Here is a 14,081-nt window from a genome sequence, read left to right on the forward strand (position 1 = left end):
AGATTGTCAGCAGTCCTCTGACCAACTCCAGAGAGCTTTTCAAGGGAGGAAGACACTTGAAACCAAGCCCAGGTACCCTTGAAACCAAGCCTAGGTGCTTCTCACTATGTAAGTACAAAAGTCTTGGGACTGCTTGTGGTGATCAGTGTTTTACTGTAGGCCAATGCAGCAGAGCCCTCACGTATTTCTAAAGACGCCTGAAACATCTAACACGAAAAATTTTGTCATCTTTTCTTTTTACAAACTCCTAAGTGATCAAAATGGAAAGCTGGGAGGGGAAACAAGGAATTCCCAGTGAGATCTACCAGCACACGAGCAACAGCCCGGCAGCTAGACGCCGGTACCCGCCTGGTCGCTCACAGCGCAGCTCCCCGCCTCCCCCCGTGACTTTATCCCGGCACAGCCCCTCAAGGACCGGGTTCAGGGCAGCCCCGCCCGCCCGCTGCCCCTCGGCCGCCGCCCCTCGTGCTCCACTTCCGGGTTCCCCGCCGCGCCCCCGGGCGCTGACGTCACCGTGCGCGGACCCCGGAAGTGGAGCCAGCAGGGGGCAGGCGGAGCCGCGCGCGGCCCTAGGCCCAGAGCGGCCGCGCGCTCCCCGTGACGGCGACGCGCGCGCCCCGTTCCGCCGGCGGCAGCGCCAGGTACGTGCGGCGGCCCGGCCCGGCCCGGCAGCGCCGCCGGCCAGGGGGCGCGGGGCAGCAGCGGCCGCGGGCCCTCGGGCAGCAGGGGGACGGCCGGCCCCCGGGCCGCCCGCGGCGGGCCAGTCGGGGTGGCGGCGCCCAGGCGCCTCTCCAGCCCTGCACCGGGATGAAGACCGCGGGCCCGCGGGCGTCCCGTGTGCTTGGCGTCAGGCCCAGAGCGGCGGCGGGAGCGGACGGGGCGGCGGCGGCTGCCCCCGAGCCGTCCGCGCTGCTCACGTGGGTTGTCGGAACGGGTGCAGAAGTACCCGTGTGCCCGTGTCACCGGGGCTGCCGGGAATGTCCACGGTGTCGCTGCCCGGGACTGGCCCCCAGGCTCTGCCGAGCGCTGCGCTGTGCCTCCTGCCGCTCCACGTTTGACAGTTAAAATTTTCAATTTTCTACATAAAATTGAAGGGGGTTGTTTTTCGGAATGTATCCTTACAGTCATTGCTGCAGGTTTTGGTGCTGTCAGCTGCTTTTGCCAAACGAGACTTGCCAGTTTTCCCCGCTGCCTAATGCAAGCTTTCTGTGTAGCCCTAAATGATAAAAAGTCATTTGAGCGTGATTATTCTGACTTTATGCTATAGCTGGGTTTGAGTGATAGTTTTCATTCCAAGTATTGCTTTTCTAATTAGGAGAGATTGAACACTTCTCTTTAGACTTAAGTTTCTTGTAATTGTTCTGGCAGCTTAGAAAGGTGCATGAGATACTTGCCATTTCTGACTTATCCAAATGTAGGGAAATAATTTTCCAGTTGAAATTGTTACTTTTACTTGGTTTTGGTTTGGTAGGGAGAAAACTCAAAATTTGTAATTCTAAACCAGGAGAGATTGGCCATCTATAGTCCCTTTCCAAAACCCACTGTCTTTGCTTTTTGAGGAACTGTTGCCTTCGGTTTTCTTTCAAGGATAAATATTGAAGCTTTTGAGAGAGATTGAACTGGTTTCTTTCCAGATGCCTAACTTCTTATGCTGGTGTTACATGAACCAAGATGCTCAGAACGACATAAGCCAGCTTGTCACAAAATGTGTCTTCCACTTTACAGTTCTTTTTGCATGAAGTTTTTGGCTAAATTATTAAGTTTGCATGAGCAGGTAACAGACCTTCAGGACATACCATCATTGGCAAAAAAAGTGTTGTAAAAGCAATAACAATTACAAAGCTAACTGGATACATTTGATATTCATGGAGCACTGATTTGGTGACACTGAAGAGTGGGGTGTTAACAGTATTTGCCTTCAAAGGAGAATAAATACCCATAATACAGAAGAAAGACAGTGTCCTTTTAGTAATGCTTAGTATTTTCTTGGCATCTTTAAGGAGGCAGGGGGTGAAAGAGGGTGGCATGATGTTCTGTTAGAAATAGCAAAGCAGTCTTATGATATAGCATCTTGGTTAAAGAATGCCCACAGGTTTTTTAAAATAGGTATTTTGTAACTACATAGGAAAAAGTGGAAAAGCTCTTGTGTAGAGGAAACTAAAACTTTAACAACTGACGATAGTGGCTTAGGGTGTGTGACAGAGTGCAGTCAATGTGAAAATGCAGAAAGAATGTCTTGATATGCTCCTTTGGGTTTAGAATTGATTAAATCTGATGTTCTGAGTGTTTTAGATATTATTTCACTTTCTTTAAAAAGAGAAAAAAAAATATTATTTGCTGACCAGAGTATTGGTCTTCACAGGGTAGCTCCAGATAGAGGCTCCAGGTGATGGCTGTTGCTGAAGTCACTGCCAGTGCTTACTGCCTACCTGTCAGCTGGAGCTCTGATGTCCCTGCCACCGCTGCTGTTAGTCTAGGCACTGCCCAACCCACCTCTGTCAGAACATGGTGGGTTAAGACAGATGTAATATTTATTGTGTTTAAGCTGACCTGACTCTTTTTGTCTGCAGTAGGTTAGCAGATGTGGGTAGGCAGAGGAATAAGATGAAAACTTCCGGCAGGCCAACAGTACTGAGCAGCTGGAGGCAGACAAGGGCATCATCATTTCAGACACGCAGCGCACACACAGACTGCTCTCTTAGTGAAATACCTTTAATTATTGGAGTTTTCTCACCAGTGCCTGGATTTTGTGTGTCTTCTTGACATTGCCTTTTCAGTAATTGTAGCCAGTTATGACTATATTTAAATCGGCAAGTTGATTTGACCATGGTCTTTACTGAATTGCCTTTTATGTACTAGTTAGCAAATGTTTGGGAGAGCTTCTCCTTATAATTACTCAGTGGGGATTTATCTTTTAGAATCTCTTCTTTTAAGTTCACAACCTTATTTTTTTTTTCCCTTGAAGACTCAGCACTGACTCTGGAGGTTTTGCCCATTCCAGGCTCTATAGAAAAAGTCCTGAATACAACTCTATTGCTGGTACTTTGAATCTGACCCACTGTTCCTTTGGGGAACAATATGCTGTCGTGACTGAGGAGTTTTTTAGATTTACAATAGATTACTGGAATTCTTTGAAGTAAAGCATACATACAAAGAATGAATAGGTATCTTTTAAATTTTTTTTTCCACAAGCTTACTGAAACAAACAATGGACATGAAAACATCCTCTTATAAAATCTAATACTGCTCTGTGAATTTGTTTGGTGCTTTAGAAGGACTTTTTTTCTCTTTACAGGTATCGTTGTACATATATCTACTTAGTTTGCAGATGAGTTTCACAGATTTGTACTGAGTAGAATTCCCAGAGTACAATTTAATAGGCTTAAATTTCTTATTTTTCATGGTTATTTTCTAGCATTTCATTTGCTGTGTGGACAGAGAGCTTAATATTTAAGTACTCACAGCATTCCTTACACTGTTCTTGTAATGCGACTGAGTTTTATTGGAAAGTGAAAAGATGTGCTTTTGTATCATCCTTACCTTTCTGCTTAGCTCATTATCAGTTACTTATTAGTACACTGGTTTTGGTAATGATTTTTGTTCTATGCCTGAATGTTTCTATGAATCAGAGTGGGACCAAAAGTTACTTACCTGCAGCTACAGACCCATTCTGTTAAAAAAAGTGCCCAGGATGCAGTTTCATAGCCTGTTCACATTAGATCCCTGTTGCTGGAATGGGGAGCACTCCTCTCTGCTTCCTGCCTCATCTCTCCAAGCTAAGCAGATCAGGTGGCTGAACAGTGAGCAAGGTAAAGAACCAGATCCAGCTGATATAGAACTAGAGATAGGAAATGTTTCTCATTGCTTTAGCTTGCTCACTGTCAGGAATGCCATTACAAGTAGTTGTGATAGGACACAGGGCAGTCCCTTTAAACTGAAAGAAGGCAAGTTTGGATTAGCTACTAGGAAGAAATTCTTTACAGCAAGGATGCTGAGACATGAGAGCAGGTTGTTCAGAGAGGCTGTGGGTGCCCCATCCCATTATGTGGAAGGCCAAACAAATGTTTTGGGCAAACTAGTCTTGTGAAAGGTGATGCTGCCCATGGCAGGTCATTGAACTTGATAAACTACAAAGTATCTCAAAACCCAGATGCTTTTATGAGTCTGTAAGAAATTATGTAGGACTGGAGAATCTAGAAGTAGGAGAAGGGCTGGAAGTGTATCATAGAGACTGCAGCAGATCATGGAGCTGCATCCTGAGTCACCTTGTACTTTGACTGTGGTGAAAGCTTCTCAACCACTTTTCTGAGCAATCTTTCTAGTGAGTTAATTAGTAGAGATACTGCTGGTGAGGCTGGTGGCCTGCTCTGTGGTCTAGTCAAATCTTCACTGCTTTTAATGCTGTTATGCTCTCCTGAAGAGTATGGACCCCCATCTGCATGGAAAATTTCTGGTACTGCAGTTTGTATTCTGTTGACTGCATATCCAAAGAGGAAAGATAAACCATGTAAGACTTTATCGGGCTAATTTTAGGTGTTTCTGCTATTGTGTTTTCTGTATTCTTCCAGGTTCTGTTGGCCAGCAGAAATTCAGGTGACCAATCTGTGCAAAGCTTGCTATATAGACATTTGGCTGTTATAGGTATTGATTTTAAATACATAGGTGAAATAAGTATTATCTTAGCAAAAGCACTATTAGCTGAATCAATATATTTGGTATGGTGGTTAATTTAAGAAACTCTTCCATCAGCAAGCAGTTTATTCTGTGTCGTGGTTTAACTCCAGTTAACTACTAAGTACCATACAGCCTGTGAGTCGCTCCCTTCCCTTTTCCCTCTGTCCCAGTGGAATGGGAGTGAATTAAGAAAAAAAGGTAAAACTTGTGCATTGAGATAAAAGCAGTATAGTAACTGAAAGAAAATAAAATACTACTAATGATAATAATTGTAATGAAGAGGAGAGAGAAAGGGGAAACTTGAGACTGACAAGTAATGTGCAGTACAGTTGCTCACCACCTGCTGAATAATACCTAGCCCGTCCCTGATGAGCCACCATCCCCCCTTCAGGGTAGCATCCCCAATTTATATACTGGACATGATGTTCTGTGGTGTGGAATGTCACTTTGGCAAATTCATATCACCTGTCCTGGCTGTGCTGCCTCTCAGCTTTTTCTGCAGCTACTCACTAGCAGAGCATGAGACACAGAAGACTCTGGGCTTGGGGTAAGCACTACTTAACAACAGCTGAACCATCCGCCAACATTATTCTCATCCCAAATCCAAAAGGCAGCTGCACTAACCCAGCCAAAACCAGGACACTCAGGCAGGCAAATGAAAGAATTTTCTTTATTGCTTGTCTAGAAAGAGAAATGATGATTCAAATAAGAATTAGCTGTACATGTTGTCAATTGTATTGCAAGTTTAGCCAGTTTCAGTGTTGAGTGGAAGAGGGCCCATACCTGAAGCACCCGTAATGTTAGTTTTTTGTTTTTTGACACCTGTGCATTTAAAGTCAGGCCCATCACACTATATTTTCCCAGTTTCTGCTCTTTTTAGTGTTGGTAATTATCGTTGGTAGTAAGGAATTTTACTATAAATTTCAAGTCAAAGTTTAGGATAATTTTCTTTTTCTTTTAAGATGGATGTGATGAAAATGTTTTGATTGTATTGAAAATATTCTTGATTACTCTTAAGTACCCCTAAGCAACTCCAAGATGTAGGTAAAAATGTAGGGGGGCAGTAGAATGTAATCTTACCCCTCCATGAGTTGCAGCTGGGATCAATCACTAGAGACTAAGAATACCTGTAACTAATGAGAACAAGTGCTGTAAAAGGGTGTAGCAAGAAGAGGAGTCAGATGGCTGCTGCAAGGATCCAGAGGAGTCACTGCTCAGAGGAGCTGCTCCACGAGAAGCATTAGGAAGGTACAAGGCTTAGAAGGTTTGGGATCCTTGCAGCATAAGGACAATAGAACTGTTGCCATGCACTGTTGTAATATATAAGGCAACATAAAAAGTATGAAATTTAATAGGAAGATCGCTTTGGAAATTGTGAACTATTTCCCAGGATAGCTAGTCTGGCTTTGTCTGAATTACAAGCTCCATAAAGTTGCCATTTTCTATTTGCGATATATCTTTTAAGGTACTTAATTTGAATTCTCTGGACATTTCAGCAGCAGTATACATATTCTGCTGACCCGTAGAGCTTTCTTCACTGTATCTGGTCTATAGTTGAAAGCTGCTGCTGGGAAATGGCAAAAAGTGGGCTCTCTGGTTTCTTGTCATCCCTTGACTGAGGTATATTTTCTCTTAGGAATGGGCATAGTGGACCCCTTCGTTGTTCTGTTGTAGGTGTATGAAGAGAGGGGGATTATTGTACTTTGGAGCTGTTTTATACTTCTGTGTTTTGGTTTTTGGAGTAATAACGGCTTCTTTGAGAATCTGGACAAATAATTCTGATTGATCATGTTGTTAGAGTGCCAGGTGCTCTCCAGCTTGTCTTCATTGCTGTGTTGAAGACCAAACCTTACAAATAATGTAGTGCTTATAGTTTCTTTTGAAGTTCTGCAGGCCGGGCTATATAAAGCCTTGAAATGTGCATTTGGGTGGCTGTCATGTTTTGGCATACAATACATGTAAATCTAAGTCTCCTTGTTTAACTTAAGAAGATGGTAAACTAGCTTTGCATCCTTCCTTCTTGTTTTAGGCACAGTGTGTAGCAAATCTTGAAAACATCTTGCTTTTTTTCCTAACAAATGGACATCTCATTTGTCTTCAGAATGTGTATTACAAACCCACCTCAAGGGGGAAAGTGTTAAGTAGGCTAGATTTGAATAAATGCAGGCACCACAGTCAAAAGGAAAACTTGAAAGTATTTCAAAGAAGAAATGGGTTTACAGGAAGCCTTGGCAGTGAAAGAGCCATTATATAAAATCATTATTAAAACTTGGTGAAATGAGAGATAAATAGATGTGCTCATGCACACAGTCTGTATGTCTTGAATAATTATCATTGTACTGAAACAGTATCTCCCCACTGAAACATACGATTCAGTCTTGTGTATTAAAGTCTGAATGAAAAGAGAATTCTGTATCTGTACGTTGTTATTTCCCATGCTGCAGAGTGTGTTAACATGGCCTGTCTGCAAGGCTAAGAGAAAGATCTCAGAACAAGCATAGCCATCAAAATTACTGTAAATGCAAACTTGCTCTTGATACGTGCTAATCAATAATTCAAAAATTGGTGGAGGTTTCCTTGTACTTTATTTTAAATGTTTGCATTATGGAATAGCAGAGTTTGAATTTTGGAAGCATTAACTTCCTACCACAGTGATCACTGCTTGAGTCCTTCTTTTGTGCTCTCTATATTTCTTTCTTGGCCATGTTGGCAAATCAGACTAAAAAGTTTTTAGGCAGCAACTGTATCCCAGTTCTTTCTCCTCAGTTGCACTGGGTGAAAATTGATAAATTAAAAGTGTCCTCTTAAAAGAAAAAGAGGAGGGGGAGGGAAAAGCAAGAAAGGAAGGTAGTTTAAACTCAGATCAAGCCCCTGTTTTGGTTTAACTCAAATATGATTCCCTGAACTGGTTCTCTGTGCATTGCTACAAACAGTTCTGTCAGCTGAGGCGATAGCATGGGTAGGGGGTGGGACTGCTAAAGTAATTTTGCAAAGATGTGTTTGTGAATATATCTTTTGATTCTAAGACCTGGGGGCAGGAAGAGTCTTTGTTCTGTATTTGCTCTCTGTGAAACAGTGGGGTACTTGTTATGTGCCTGGATGAAGTTGAACATAGCATTCCCTTGGCTTGGATTTAACATTTCTCAGTATAAGAAATTGTCCTCAATTTTTAGAAACTTTGAGTGTGTTCTGATAATAGCAGCATGAAGACTCCAGGTTATTTCACTCTGTGTTATGTCCACTGTGATAATGAAACTTTTATTTCCATCAAGAAGCAATATGTGCTTAACCACCTTGCTGTGTGAGCTTTCGTATCTGTAGCAAACCCCAGCTAGTATCCTGACTTGTACTTTCTTTATTAAGACATGATTTTTTATTGTCAGTGACTCAGAAACAGACAGTGACATTTTTGGCACACAGTACCATTTGTTCTCTGTTGTTGCTCTTTCTAAATAGGTTATATCTCTTGAATTGTAGCATTACATTCATGTGAATCATCCTATCCACTTCACTAACATCAAATAGGTTGCCTGTACATTCCTGCAGGAGAGCTCTAAGTTCTTGTTCATTATCTTTTAACATAATTCTCTGGGCAATTAAAGATTTTTTAAAAAAATTTGTCTTTTCATTCTTTGTTCTGTTAGTCCTATTATCTTTGTCTTCATTTTTGGTGAGTATTTAAGTAGTCATAAAAATTAGGGTAACTCCCTAAGGAATAATTGTGAGAGGACTACACCAAAAAACCCAGAAGCTGGAATTTTTGCCTATTTGAGGTAGCTGGTTGAAGCAGGAATGAAGGAATAGAAATATGCTGAGATGGAAAGTCCATATCTGTAAGGATGTCACCCCTACCTGCATTTTCTTGAGATAAAAGATAAAACTGTTACCTGGTTTATTTCAGACACTGAATTTTTCAAAGCTAGTAGTGTGTTCATTTTGAGAAGATCTGATTTTACCTTCCCAGTAATGTCCAGAGGCAACCTTTTTAAGAACACTGTTTTAAAAATTCCAGAGAATCATGGTCTTTAGAGATTGCTACTAACAGAGATACAAGAAAGCTTTATTTCTGTGAGAATATTTAACTATTTAGCTTTCAAAAAAAGGAGCATGGTGTAGATAGCTTAGTATTTTTTCTTTGGTTGGTTGTTCTAAATTACATTTATCTTCCGCAGTATAGGACAGCAGATGACTTTTAATGTTTTACTTTATGGAAAATGGTGGTAGATATACCTGCCCCCAAAAAATGTACTGTGAGGGTAGTCAAACATGGGACTGGGACCCAGAGAAGTTGTGGAATCACTGTTGTTGCACATCTTCAAAACTTGACAAGTGCCTAAGCAGCACATTCTGGTAACACTTTTCAGTTGACCTCCAAAGGTATGTATAGATCTATACAAGGTATCATATACATGGTGCTGTGTTTTGGATTAGGAAGGTAGTTGGTGCAGTCTACTTTTGCGCCAGGTATCAACCTCAGTATTGGTGTGTAAAAATCTCCAGTGATTCTACGTGTACAAGACATGCTGTGCTCTCCTTGTTTGGGCATGCCTGCCAGCACCACAGAACAGCTGACTGTGCTTGTTCTGCCACAGGGCTGTGGTGAGGATGGGCACTGTCAGTGGACAGCAGGGACTGTGGTCTGAGGAAAGCTTTTAATTGGCCATGTCGTTTCTGTACTCGTTCTGTAATGGCAGGATGAATGAAACCAGGGGACTGGAGTAGTGTGGACAAAGGGAGCTTGGGAACAAGGAGTTGAGTTGGCAGTGTCTCTGTGAAAGCTCTTGATATGAAAAGACAAATGAGAACTTGGGAAGTGAATGGAATGGCGCTAGAAGCTCTCAGGATAGAATGTGAGGCCAAATAAGACAGCGAGCTTGTGAGAGAAATAGGAGAGGATGATTGAAAGGCACCTAAGTGTGGAAAAGGAGGAACTGGGCTTGGGAGAAACATGAAGGTTGTACTTAAAACTCAAGAAGTTTAGACAAAATACTGAGTGGCTCCTTATTGAGTTGAGTGTCTTCATTCAGTGTATTGACAAAGGCAGAAGTGCAGTGGAAAAAAAACCATATGAGTATGCCTTCTGTATTGGATTTATGCAGCAGGGTTTTAGTTGCAGAGGTCTGCAGGTGTGAGAAGGTCTGCAGGCTTTTGTGAGAAGCTGCAGAAACTTCCTACATGTCCAGCCGATCCAGTGCCAGCCAACTCCAAGATGAACCTGCTGCGGGGTCAAAGCTCTACCCCTGCAACCCATGAAGGTTTACAGAGGGGCAGTATGGTGCCCAAAGGGGCTTCCCAGGACTGTATTGGACAGAAACGTAGATATAGATGACACTACCTTAGAGAGAGAGAAGTGGTTGAGAATAGAGATCACTTCTTTCCTCTTTGTGTTTTCCACGTTGTTGTTTGTATGAGACTGGACTTTTGGTGCATAGGTGCGGAACCTTTTTTGTGGAGGTGGTCCTAATTTTGGTATTCCCTGGTATATGTAGACTGAGCATTGTTTTAGTGCTGTGCCTTTGGGTAAGGAAGACACAAATTTTGGCTTTTTCATGCAGATTGACTCAGAATCAGAAAGGAATTCCTGAGAACACAAAACAGACCCCTGAGACCATGAGCTCTTAATTCTTGTTCAACCAGACACTGCTCATAATGATTCTCATATCCCTTGTGTGGTCATTGCTGTTGTGGGAGGTAATTAACTTGTAAATGGATGTGTGTGCACACACACACACACACATACACTCTATCTATGTTTGGTGTGCACTTTTGCTTTTTCTTATCATCACAGAATGGTAGAATTGTTGACATTGGCAGGGACCTCTGGAAATTGTAGTCCAATCCCAGTACTCAGAGAAGGATTAGCTAGAGCAGATTACTTGTGGCAGTGTATAATAAGTTTTGAATCTCTCTAAGGACAGAGATTCTATAATCTGTTTTTATGATCTACTCTAATCACAGAGGAGCAAAGTGAGCTCTCCATGGATTATGGATAGAATCCCGAAGGTTTGAATATTCCCAAAACAAGATTAGAACCAAATTAGGTTAAATGTTGATACCAAAAATTGATGTTTTATTTAATAGTAAAGAAGTAAAGAGAAAGAAAGAGAAAAAGAGGTGAGGGGTGGGAGGACAGGAAGAGTGACAGACACACGTTGTGTAGAAACATATCACCCCTCCGTGGGTCTTGATGTCTCATTCATCCTCTGGTCTTCTAGGTTGTGAGGGTCCCCCTCCGACAAAGAATAGGATCAAATGGATTAATAAACATTTGGGTCTGGTGGGGGTGCCCAGGTACCTACGCTGAGGGGGCAAGTTTGACCCTCTCCCTTGTAGGACTGTGTATCAGTTGTATAATTTTGCATCATATGCAGTGCTCTGGTTCAGGGTCTGGGGAACCATTAAGGGGACATTTAATGGACCATGACACCCCCTGAACAGCCCCTGACATGAATGTCCCATAGATGTGGCATTTGTGACTGAACCAGTTTTGAGTAAGAAGATGGGTGTTTGTTACCTCTGACCAGAGGTTTTTTACCATGCACCCAAAACCTCTTCCTCCTTTTTTGGTGGGGTGGGGAGTGTCTGTACAAACCTGATCTCAGTAGGCAGCTGCTGGGCTTCATCCTCCTGTGGAAGTATTCTTCTCCCTCAGCCCAGACCTAAAAATAGTATCATTTTTATCTTAAATTACTTTACAGTCTAGGGGCTCAGTCTTCTCCCTCAGCCCAGACCTAAAAATGGTATGATTTTTATCTTAAATTACTTTACAGTCTGGGGGCTCAGCCTAGGGAGCCAGACAGGATGCAGTGGTCTTTGATGCAGCTTTGTTGGTGCAGCTTTGTTGATGCAGCTTCACTACACAGTTGTAATGGACAAAAATCCTTTGTAAAATGTTTAAGTCATAAACTACAATATTTCAGTCTCTGACACCTGTCTGGGTGCCTGCTCCAGTCTTTGAGCCCCATTAGGTTAAGGAAGTTTTTCTTAATGTTTAAATGTCCAGTTGTATATTACCTTCTCACTGAACAACAATGGGAAGACTAGCTCAGTGGTCTTTTGTCTCCTCTGGCATTTAATGAATACTGATTATACTCCTCCCACTCCACCCTGATTTTTCTCCCTGCTGAGTAGTCCTGTTTGTCTCAGCCTGTGCTCAGATACCAGATGCTCCAAGCCCTTAACCATTTTTGCAGCCCTTTGCTAGTCTCACTTCAGAGTGTCTGTGTCTATATTGCACCTGGAACATCTGAAACCATCACAGTATTCCAGATGTGTTTAGAAGTGCAGAGTAGAGGAAAAAGATCATGTCCCTCCACCTAGAGGCAATGCTTTTCCTAAAGCAGGATGTCATTGAAAGGATCTTCACTGCTTTGTTTCTTCAGGTCTCATTTTAAACGACTGGGAAACATCATATATAGTCTAGAAAATAGTTCCTATTCTTTCTAAATTTTGGATTTTTCCCTTTCCAAGCTCTATTAGCTTGAAATAGTATTGTGTTTTGTGAAGTTTCAGAGACACTAAGAGAAAAGGTGTATTTGTTGGGGGGAAGAAATTTGCTCCAGCTGATTCTTGCAGGAGTGAGGAATATTTTGAAGCAGAGTAATTTTTACCTATGAACATAAGTAGGTAATTGCTTTCCATTTAGTTTGTACCTTATCCTTGGGGTAATTAAACACCTGGCTAGTTAAGACATACTTTACCAGAAATATAAAATTAGTATTTCTATACTATTCTGGGCTTGGTTTTAAAGCACTTGAGTCTTAAGTTCAAATAGTTATCTATTCTGCTTACATTTTGGGATTCTGTTAGTTTTGATTGTCTCTGAGGACCATGTTCTTTCTCTTCTTCCTTTCCCCATTTTTTTAATCTTTGTCAAATTTTTTGATCCACCTTCCAAATTTCTATGAAGTCTGCTAAACTTCATGTACATCAAGGGAGTATGTTATTTTGTCTAGCATTGCTGATCTTTTATTCACAAGATTTGGGGTTTTGTTGCTGTTTGGTGTAGGGGTTTTGTCAAATTATTTTCCATCTGTTTTCCACCTGCCTTTATACAGTGCCATTTAGAAACAAAACATAGTGAGTCTGAAAATTTTGGTTTATCTAAGATCTTTTTTTCCTTTTTTTCTTCTCTAGCACAAGGAATTTAGGACAGACCATATTTGCTTCTTTGCCCTATGTTGCATTTTTAAGCTGTTGCAACTGAAATGTTTCTTCCACTTTCATTTTGAGGTAGGTTAAAAATCTAAAATATTAGCGGGTTAGCCACATTATTGTGTGTATGTTTGCAGCATATTTTTGCTTGCTGTTCTGTAGTTGATATAGTACTTTCAAGATTCATTTTGTCCTGTGTGTATACTGCTAATGTGACTGTGTAGTGCTCAGTACAGCATTAATTTAATTACAGAAAAAAAAATTCTTGTTTACACAATGATACTTTATAGGTAGTGCTATTTTAGCACATATTTTGAAAATGGTCAGTTATTTGAGAAAATGTTTATATTGCCTACAACATGCTTTTCAGGAGTCCGTTGTGCTCAGTGGGGCTGATGCTGCTTTATATTTTTCCCCTTCAGCACACCTTTTAATGTATCTCTCCTTTAATTGTATTAATTTTTTCCTTGGGAATCAATATGATCAGCTGCTGTAGAGACTGACGTAAAGTATTTTAACGTTAGTCCTTAGTAAAAACATATGTTGTTCATGACTTCTTAGGGTGAGACACTATCTGTCTGATCAAAAGATGACATAGAGGTAAAATAATTTCAATGCATTCTGTACTCTCTTCCTGTAGTTACAGTTTGCTTATCAATAAACACTGTTGTAGTTATTATATTTTTCAGCTACCATGCTATTCTGATTTCGAAGTTATGTTTAACAGCAATCAACGGGGATTTTAAAAATTGAATGGAACAGAGAAACTGGAAAAACTTACTTTGGGTTAGAATCAAAATTTCTTAGAAAGAGACTCTATTAAGCTTGTTTAGTTTACCAGAAGAAAGAGATAAGGCTTGGCTGTGGTGTCTAATCATGTAAGGGAAACACAGAAGACTTAACATAAAAAGGTGTAGCAATAATTAGTGACTGAAGCCTGAAGCCAAAGTAATTGAAACTGGAAATAAAGCACAAAGGACAGTGACTAGCCTTTCAGAAATCACAGCAATTGATGGACTGTTTAGCTCTTAATAACTTGAATTTTGCCATGGATGCCTTTCTGTAAGAACTGCTGTAGTTAAATATAAATTACTGGTCTTAGAGACTGGTAGCGAGGAAAACAGAAGGCCTCTGTTTAAGAGGATGTTGTTAATTTTGAGGGACTATCTGGCCTGAAACTGTGAACTGTCCAAGAAAAAATGAGGAATTTATAATTTTTTTTTTTTGCCAAACTAGATTGCATCTCCCCATGT

General features: G+C 41.3%; 1 protein-coding gene across 7 annotated transcripts in view; it reads left to right on the forward strand.

Moving 5' to 3' along the window:
- Positions 1 to 523: 523 nt before the first annotated feature.
- Positions 524 to 14,081, forward strand: part of FAM172A (family with sequence similarity 172 member A) — a 257,531-nt gene continuing 243,973 nt past the window's right edge. For 2 of the 7 annotated variants that reach the window (XM_030968376.1, XM_030968378.1), the window contains exons 1-2: positions 524 to 641; positions 12,811 to 12,906. The gene's annotated coding sequence lies outside the window, so the exon portion shown is untranslated. The other 5 variants (XM_030968375.1, XM_030968377.1, XM_030968383.1 and 2 more) reach the window with 4 other exon arrangements.

Source organism: Camarhynchus parvulus, chromosome Z, assembly GCF_901933205.1.
Source record: "Camarhynchus parvulus chromosome Z, STF_HiC, whole genome shotgun sequence".
NCBI classification, from domain to species: Eukaryota; Metazoa; Chordata; class Aves; order Passeriformes; family Thraupidae; genus Camarhynchus; species Camarhynchus parvulus.